Source organism: Nannospalax galili, unplaced genomic scaffold (genome assembly GCF_000622305.1).
Source record: "Nannospalax galili isolate Female #2095 unplaced genomic scaffold, S.galili_v1.0 scaffold894, whole genome shotgun sequence".
Taxonomy (NCBI): domain Eukaryota; kingdom Metazoa; phylum Chordata; class Mammalia; order Rodentia; family Spalacidae; genus Nannospalax; species Nannospalax galili.
In genome coordinates, this window is record NW_008334892.1 from 154643 (window position 1) to 163396 (window position 8754).

At 41.1% G+C, this 8754-nt stretch overlaps 1 long non-coding RNA gene across 2 annotated transcripts; it reads left to right on the forward strand.

Moving 5' to 3' along the window:
* Positions 1–1244: 1244 nt before the first annotated feature.
* LOC115069700 lies at positions 1245–5299 on the forward strand. 2 transcript variants are annotated; one of them, XR_003848938.1, is made up of 3 exons: positions 1245–1283; positions 2394–2568; positions 5132–5299. It is a non-coding gene; the product is annotated as an uncharacterized LOC115069700 (long non-coding RNA). The 2 variants fall into 2 exon arrangements; XR_003848937.1 differs by having other exon boundaries at positions 1249–1283; positions 2301–2568.
* Positions 5300–8754: the final 3455 nt, after the last annotated feature.

Here is an 8754-nt window from a genome sequence, read left to right on the forward strand (position 1 = left end):
TATGTTGTGATATTAATGTTAACATCATATCTTGGGGACAAGAATTGGAACGTTTATGGTTTAATAGTGATGTGTTAGTGTGTCAAGTTGACAAGGGGTCAATTGTGCTGAATAGCTTTAGTGTCAACTTGACACTTCTGGGTTGAGGGAGCCTCAATCAGGAAATTGCTTCTATTGGACTGGCCTGTTGCCATGTCTGAAGGGCATCTTCTTGATGAGTGATGTGGGAGGGCCCAGCCCACTGTGGGTGGTGCCACCCCTGGGCAGGTGGGCCTGTGTTGCATAAGAAAGCATGCTGAGCAGGGGCCAAGGGAGCAAGCCAGTAAGCAGCATTCCTCCATGGTCTGTGCTCCAGCTCCTGCCTCCAGGTTTCTGCCCTGAGTTTCTACCTTGGGCTCCCTGATGAACTGCGACCTGGGAGATATAAGACAAATAAACCCTTTCCTCCCCAAGTTGGAATTGGTCAGAGTATTTTGTCACAGCAATGAAGAACGAACTAGGACACTGGAGCGTATTTTAGGTTCATTTTTAGTTTAAGAGTTTAGTTTAAGAGTTTTCCACACTGTTTTCCATAGAGGTTGCACGAGTTTGCAATCCCACCAGCAGTGAATGAGCGCTCCCCTTTCTCCACATCCTTGCCTGATTGGTCAATTTTAAAATAAATGATTTACATATTTGTAATCTTCCTCTTTCTACTTTCAGTCCCCCACTTAACACCAGATACTATACAGGGGCCTAAAAATAGTTATAAATAAAATAGCAGATCCTTGTTCTTACAGATTATATAATCTAGTTAGAGTTGGAAGAAAACATACCAAAATAAAGTGTTATAGTGCAAAAGATTAAGAAAGGTCACAAATGGTGGTTCACATCTGTAATCTTAGAAGACAAAGATGGGAGAATCATGAAAAGTCCAAGGCTAGCCTGGTCTACATGTCAAGTCAGTCTAGCCAAGGCTACATATGAGACCCTGTCTAAAAAAGAAACAGAAAAGCAGAGAATGGGACTAAAGAGTGCTGGAAGATGTGAGCTTGAGAATAAAAGACACTGTCCTAGATAAGGTGGCTGTGGGAGATTTCAAAAAGAAATTGAGCAGAGACTAGAAGAGTGAATAAGCTGACATGCTAGGGTCATGCTCTACCACCAAGTTTTACCTCAGTCTTGGTGTACTCTTTTGAAATGATGTTAGGAGTCTATTTTCCATGAAAACAAGACTTTAAAAAGGGTTTGTTTGTTTGTTTTTGCAGTGCTGGGGATAGGACGTAAGGCTTCATGCATGCTAGGTAAGTACTGTACCACCCATGTCATGTAATGCTCATAGAGGCCAGAAGAGGGAATTGGATCTCTTGGAGCTGGGGGAAGGATGGATGTTAGGCACCATGTGGGCACTGGGAACCAAACCCAAGTCTTCTGCAAGAATAGACAGTGCTCTTACCTACTGATAGATCTTTATAGCCCTGGAGACTTGGAGTTTTTAAAACCCAAAGCAGCACTAATCAGCTGAGTTACATTTGTTTTAGATTGTAAGGGTGGCCACAATTTTCCATCCCTTTCTATGTTCATATCCTGTGTAGTATGAATTTGCAATCTTCTTCATCAAAATGTTAGATCTATTTTTCATTCCTTGAATCTGTGTGTGGATTTGGCCAATAGAAGATGGCAGAAAGATGTTCTAGTCCCTAGTGTGGTCCTTAAGAAGCCTTGGCATGTTTCTCCTTTCTAATTTGGAACCTGCTGGACCATCACATAAACAAGACAGACCAGCCTACTAATGAGAGATTGTATAGTTGTCACCTCTGTCATTTCAAAGGTTGAATCAATAGCCAGGCATGTCACTGAGACTTGACAAAACCAGAACCACCCAGTTCAGTCCAGCCCCAACTGCCAGGTCACAGAATCATGCTCTATCTAAATATAGAGCTATTGTTGTTGGGTGGTTTGTTATGCAGCAGTAGATATGTAGTATATCACTATATACCCCAACTGGTCATGAATGAATTTTGTTTTGTAAAAAATTAACTGTGAACAAGATATGGTGATATTCCCCTGTAATACCAGCATTTTGAAGGCAAGAGGAACCCCATAAATTTGAGGTCAGCCTGAGATGTAGCAAGACCCTGTCTTAAAAACAAAATGTTAGCTCTCTTCTCTGGAGGAAGATTTATTACCACTGAAGTTATTTAAGATGAATAGATAAATGAAGTTAAGGGCCCTCAAGGCCATCTGTAAAGGATACAAAATTTTTATGCACAAGAACATCGTTTGAATTAAGTGATTGTGTGTTTAAAATTTTTACTCAGGTTACTTTAGCAAGAAGGTGTCAGAACACACTCTTCAAGAGCTGTTGTCTCACAGATCAGGCCACACTCTCCTGCAGGTTCTTTCCCTTCCAGCTGCTGCTATGAAGAGCTGACAGAACATCTACCGCTCTTACAAAGAGTCACATCCTCTCTCCACCTGCCACCCAGAAATGGAAGACAACCTGCCTGAAGGACGTAGCGCAGACCACGTGTTAACCAAGCTGCTTAATGGTGGAGGAACTCCTTCCTCTTTTGGAAGCCTTTACAAGTAGGTATTCCACATTGTCTGGCAAGATTAAAGACTCTCTCTTACTTTGGCCTTCCGCCATCCTGTCTGTGGTATTAATAACTCTCTTAATACAGCTCTCATCTGAAGGGGTTCGTCTCAGCACCTTTCTTTCAAACATATTTCCTCTCCTCACCCTATATCCTAACATTTGGTGCTGAAATTGATCACTTCAGAGATAAGCCAAGATGAATCAACCTGTGGGAGGTATCTAAGTTACTCTTGTTGTTGTGATAAAATACCCTGACAGATGAGCTGGAGAGATGGCTCAGCAGTTAAGAGCACTGGCTGATCTTGCAAAGGATCAGTTCCCAACACTCACATGGTGGCTAACAACTATAACTGCAGCTCCAGGGAATTCAGTGCCCTCTTCTGGCCTTCACAGGCATTGCATGACACAGGTACACTTACATACATGCAGGCAAAACACTCATACACATAAATAAAATAAAATAAAACAAAATAAAATTAATTAATTAAAAAATACCCTGACAGAAAAACAGCTTCAGGAAGAAAGTGTTTATTTTGGCTCCCAGTGCAAGAGTACAGGATATCTTGAAGGGAATTCTTGAAGGCAGGAGCTTGAGGCAGCTGACAACATTGCTTCCATAGCCAGTGAGACTGTTAAAGACTATGGAAATGTTTAAAGTTGGACTAAATACATTTCACATTATGATATGGCCATGAGACTATGGGGGCCAGGGAATGGAATGTGTTGGTTTCATTGAGAATGTAACTCCATAGGGTCTAAATATTTGAGTACTTTGTGAGTTGGTGGCATTGTTTGGGGAAGAAAATGGAACCTTTAGGAAGTGTGGCCTTGTTGGAGGAAGAACATAACTGAGTATGGACTTTGAGACCTCATAGCCTTACACCACTTTGAGCTTGTTCTCTCTACTTCTTGTGCTTGCTTGAACATGTGAGCATTCAGCTTTATGCTCTTGCCACTGCTGCCACCATGCTTCCCTTCCATGATGGACTCATCCCTTTGGAACCATAAGCTAAGTAAATTCTTCCTTCTATAAGTCACTTTGGTCATTGTATTTTATCTCCATGCATCAGAAAGTAACTAACAGAACCAGGAAAGATAGAGTGATGAATACCATGCTGAGCTCACTTTCTCCTTTTTATATAGTCTCAGATACCATCCAGAGATTAGTATCATCATCTTCCTATCTCAGTTAACCTAATCAAGATGTCCCCTTCCCACAAAGCAATGCCCAGAGACTAAATAATTCCTCACAGGTTTGCCTAGAGGCGTTGTCTCCTGGGTAAGTCCAAATTCTGTCAAGTGCCAGCACTATCGTAGGAGGCTTCCCACCCTTCTCACTGCAGGCTCCTTTTTCTGCCCTAGGGGCTTTGGGACCCTCTCATCAAGGCTTTTTGTCTCTTCCTCAGAATAGAGGCTTCTTGCCCCTTCCTGCCAAGGCTTTGTCTACCACAAATTTTTGTTCTCCATTAGCAGGATTTCTCCTGCCAGTTCTGTTGCCTATCCCCAAAAGGTGCTTCTTGCCCCTCTTTTTTGCCTTTTTCCTCCACCAGGCTTCTGGCTCTTCTCCTACCTTTTCTCTTCATCTGGTAAATCTCCCTGGCTCTTCTCTAAGGACCTCTGACAAACCACTGACCATAAACCTAAAACCCTAAGACTAGGTCACAGATGCTACCAGACCCTTTGCCCCAATCTGCTGACTTACTGGGATGTTGAGACTTCAGCTTGTTCCCCTTTGTAACTTTATTGTACTTCTGAAAGGGAACTTAAAGCACATAAAGAAATTCATTTCCTACTTTCTCTTTTTTAAGAGATGCTTGATTCACTCTCTAATGACTCTCTAATGAGTACCAATCTCACCAATGAAAAGATTTCTCCCCACTTTTTTTATTGCCCTCTTCACCCTGACAAGTGGTCTAAGATCCCTTACTCAACACAATTCCCTTCGTCTCCTGGTGTCTTTTAGTCTCTCCCAAACTGGGAAGCTCCTGGTAGCCAATTGAGTTGTCCTGAAAACTGAGTTCCTTTAGACCTTTCTGCAAAGATAAAGGGCTACTTTCCTTCCTTTGACACTATAAAAAAAGCCCTCATTTCATTTTCCTCACACTCCTTTGTTACAGCTGCAGTGAAGACCATTAAGGGAAAGACCATTTCTGGTCAAGAGAATGGACTCTCTGACCTGGGTGGAGACCTAACATTCCATTTGGGCTAAGGGACCACCTGAGGAAGACAGAACCTATGCTAAAGAAGAGAAGGATTACCCTTTTAGTGAGATAATGTTCTTTTCTTTTTTAAATACACACACACACACACACATACACACACACAATTTATGTGTACACATGTATTGCCTGCATGTAGGTAAGTGCACCCATGTCGTGCAATGCCTGTGGAGGATAGACGAGACTGTTGGATCCCCTGGAACTGGAATTACAGACAGTTGTTAGCTGCCATGTGGGTGCTGGGATTTGAACCCAGGTCTTCTGCAAAAAACAGTCAGTGTTCTTAACCACTAAGCCATTTCTCTAGCTCCAATAATGTTCTTTTCTTTTGCAGAATTACCACCACTAGTACAATCACTACAGAACTACCAGGAGATGCTTTTGAAAGACCCGACTGACAGCAGGAAGGCCATTTTAGAAAAAGAACTGTAATCAGCCATTCGATAAGCCAAGATTCTAACCCAGGTCTTGTGAAACTAGCAGTGGAAGATAGGGCGTTTGCAGTCGGACCACCTGGCACCACCCTGAGGCCCCTACTGGGAAGTTAGCGATAACAGCCCCTACTGGGAAGTTAACGATAACAATCGGTTTCACCCATAGCCCCCTCTGAATTTGGCAATACTGTTTCCTCATACCTTGTACCCATTGAAATGCACTAATAATAACCTTGTAACCGTGTATCTGCTTCTGAACCTTGCTTCTGCTCTATAAAAAGCCCCCCCCAAACTAAGCCCGGCACGCACGCAAGTCCTGACCCGAGCGGGACTCTGCGTCCGCAGGCGCCTGTGTATGAATAAATTCCTCTTGCTTTTGCATCCCGAAACTTGGTTTTGTCCCTGTGTGTTGAGCACGATTCTTCACTTTTAGGTCCAGTTGCCTTTCTGAGTCCTGATCCAGAAAGGCATAACTTTTCTTTTTCTTTTATAATGTTTCTTTTAAATGCTGGCCAAGCCTAAGCATGCATTCTCTGAAACTTTGAGCTTCTTACTCTTTCTCTGAAGCCCTCCTTGCCATGTGGTTGCTTGTCTACATGACTGCTTACAAAGGGCATGCTTCCCTCACTTCCTCTGGGCAGCTGCTAAGGTTTAGGCTACTTACCCTGGAATTTTTCTTTTAAACTCTAATAAAATTATTTTTAGCTTTCTTCTGAGTTCATTCTTTAATTCTTTCATTAATGAGACTAAGAACCCCAAGAACAGACCCTGATTTCCCCAGAATCCATGTGGTGAAGCTGGCAGAACTCCTAAAACAAATTTCCAGTAACACTTTTCCTAGTCCAGTACTTGTCACCACTCTCTGTCCCCCTCCACACATTTCTTATCCCCTGTATTATGGATGTAAAACTTATCAGATGCTAAACGATTTTGCAATGTGATGATAATTAAGAACTCTTGGAATGAGGAAGTAAACTGGAATCTTCTCCTGTCCCCTTTGGTTATCCAGGATAAGAAGTCTTTGTTTTCCAAAGCTATCACATTCTTGTATAGACCGAAGGTTTTGCATTCCTGTAAACTTTGCATTTCTATTACGTTTGCTGCACTCTGTTATCATACTTAATTACCATGTATATGTTATGTACCTTTTGCTTGCATTCCTCACATGAGTATAAAAAAGAACCCCAAAACTTGAACAGGGGGTCTGACTCCTTTATTCATGGTATCAGTCCTGCTAGCTAGCATCAAATTAAACTTCCTCTCCTCACCTGACTTCGGCCGTTGGTCTCTGATTTTTCCAGAACACCTGTCATTTCATTGTAGCACAGAGGAAGTGGAACGATAAACAGAAAAAGTTGCCTTGGAACTGCTATACCCTGCTGGTGCACACTGCTGTTCTTTGCAGGAGGTGGAATAAAAATGGTTGCAAAACTTAAAGAAAGTTGACATGGTTATAACTAATATAACTATAATTAAAGATTATTAAAATTCCTAACATCAAAATTCAATACCTTAATATAAAACTGATGACTGATTATTTTCAACAGTAACCTTTTCTTAAATATTTATCTACTCTTAATAACATTTTTAGGAAACTGCCTCTGAGAACAAGAATTTTTATCCTTTATCATTTTACTAAATAAACCATTTAAAACTTGATGTTTAAATTTCTCCAAATGCTAAGTTTGTATGTTTTTCCATTGGGTAAAGCCTTTACTTGCTGGAAAGCCACTGCCTTAACAGCAGAAAAAAAAATATATTTAAAAGAATAGTTCTTACCTGGGCATTCCTGCTGAATTGCATAATAATCATAAAACTTATTTTTTATGTTTTATTTATTTGTTATTATTTTGTGTGTATGAGTGTTATGCCTGCATGTGTGTAACTGTATGTCAGGCAGTGCCTGAAGAAGACAGAAGAGGACATCAGATCCCCTAGAACTGGAGTTACAGATGGATCCTGGGATTCAAACCCAGGTCTTTTGCAAGAACAGCCAATAATCTTAACTGCTGAGCCATCTCTCCAGCCCATGTTTTTATTTTTTAAATTTATATGTATGGCTCAGCGGTTAAGAGCACTGACTGCTCTTGCAGAGGACCCAGCATCCACATGGCAGCCACGAACCGTCCTTAACTCCAGTTCCAGGGGAATCCGAAGCCCTCTTCTGACCTCCGTGGCATTGCACAGCATGGGTGCACTCACATACATGCAGGCAATTCACTCATGCACATAAAATAATAAAAATAATAAATATTTTTTAAAAATTTATATGTATGAGTGTATTGTGTATGTGTAAATGCACCCACGTTGTGCAATGCCCATGGAGGCCAGAAGAGGGCATTGGATCCCCTAGAACTGGAGTTACAGATGTTTGTTAGCATCCATGTGGGTGCTGAGAATTAGACCCAGGTCTTCTGCAAGAGCAACTAGTGTTCTTAACCACTGAGCCATCTCTCTCATCTCCATAAACCTTATTTTACTGGACAAATATTCAAGCTTATTTGCAAAATTTGGCCTATTATCATCGGTCATCTTGGTTAACAGTTAAGTAAATAAATGGCACTAATCAATTCTCAAAATGAGGTAAAGCTTTTGGCTTTTTTATAAAGCCCCAAACACCCGCATTAATTTTTCTAAGTGTATATAATCTACCCCTTTTGGAAAATACCAATTAATCTGTTTATAAATTAAGTACTAAAATACAGGTGTAGAGGAGATGAACACCTTTAATCTCAGCATTCAGGAGGCAGAGGCAGCCATACACAGTGAGATCCTGTCTCGACAAAAAGAAAGAAAAAAATGAAAAAGAAAAAAAAAAAAAACAGTAAGTGTCCTCTAAAATTTTAAGTTAAAAAGACCCTATATGAGTCATTCTAGTTTGCTTTCTGTTGCTGTGATAAACCACTCTGACCAAAAGCAACTTGGGAAGGAAAGGGTTTACTTCAGTTTACAACTTCCAGGTCACAAACCAGCATTGAAGGAAATTGGGGCAAGAGCTCAAGGCAGCAATCTGGAGGCAGGAACTGAAGCAGAGACCATGGAGGAATGCTGCTTACTGGCTTGCTTCTCTGGCCTATGCCAAGCCTGCTTTCAATATATAACTTGGGACCACCTGTCCAGGGATGGTACCACCCACAGTGGGCTGAGCCCTCCCACATCACTCAACAATCAAGAAAATGCCTCACAGATATGCCCACAACCCAATAGAGGAAATTCCCTAATTGAGGTTCCCCCTTCCCTGGTTGTGTAAAGTTGACAACTGAAGCCAACCATAACTTGAGCCATCTCTATTAAAGAGAGGGATATAGTATTAGACTTTTAAACACAACTAAAAATTCAGAACTGGTTACAGAGTCTTTCTACAGTGAGCTCCTAGGAGACAAAAGAAAACCAGGTGATTTCATTAATTAGCAAAAGACATCATAGTCAAGAGGACTCCCTTCAGCTTGGAGGGAAAGGGTGGTACTTGTATAGTTATTTGATTATTTTATATTTAGATTTTTTAAATTGTCCAAGATATTTG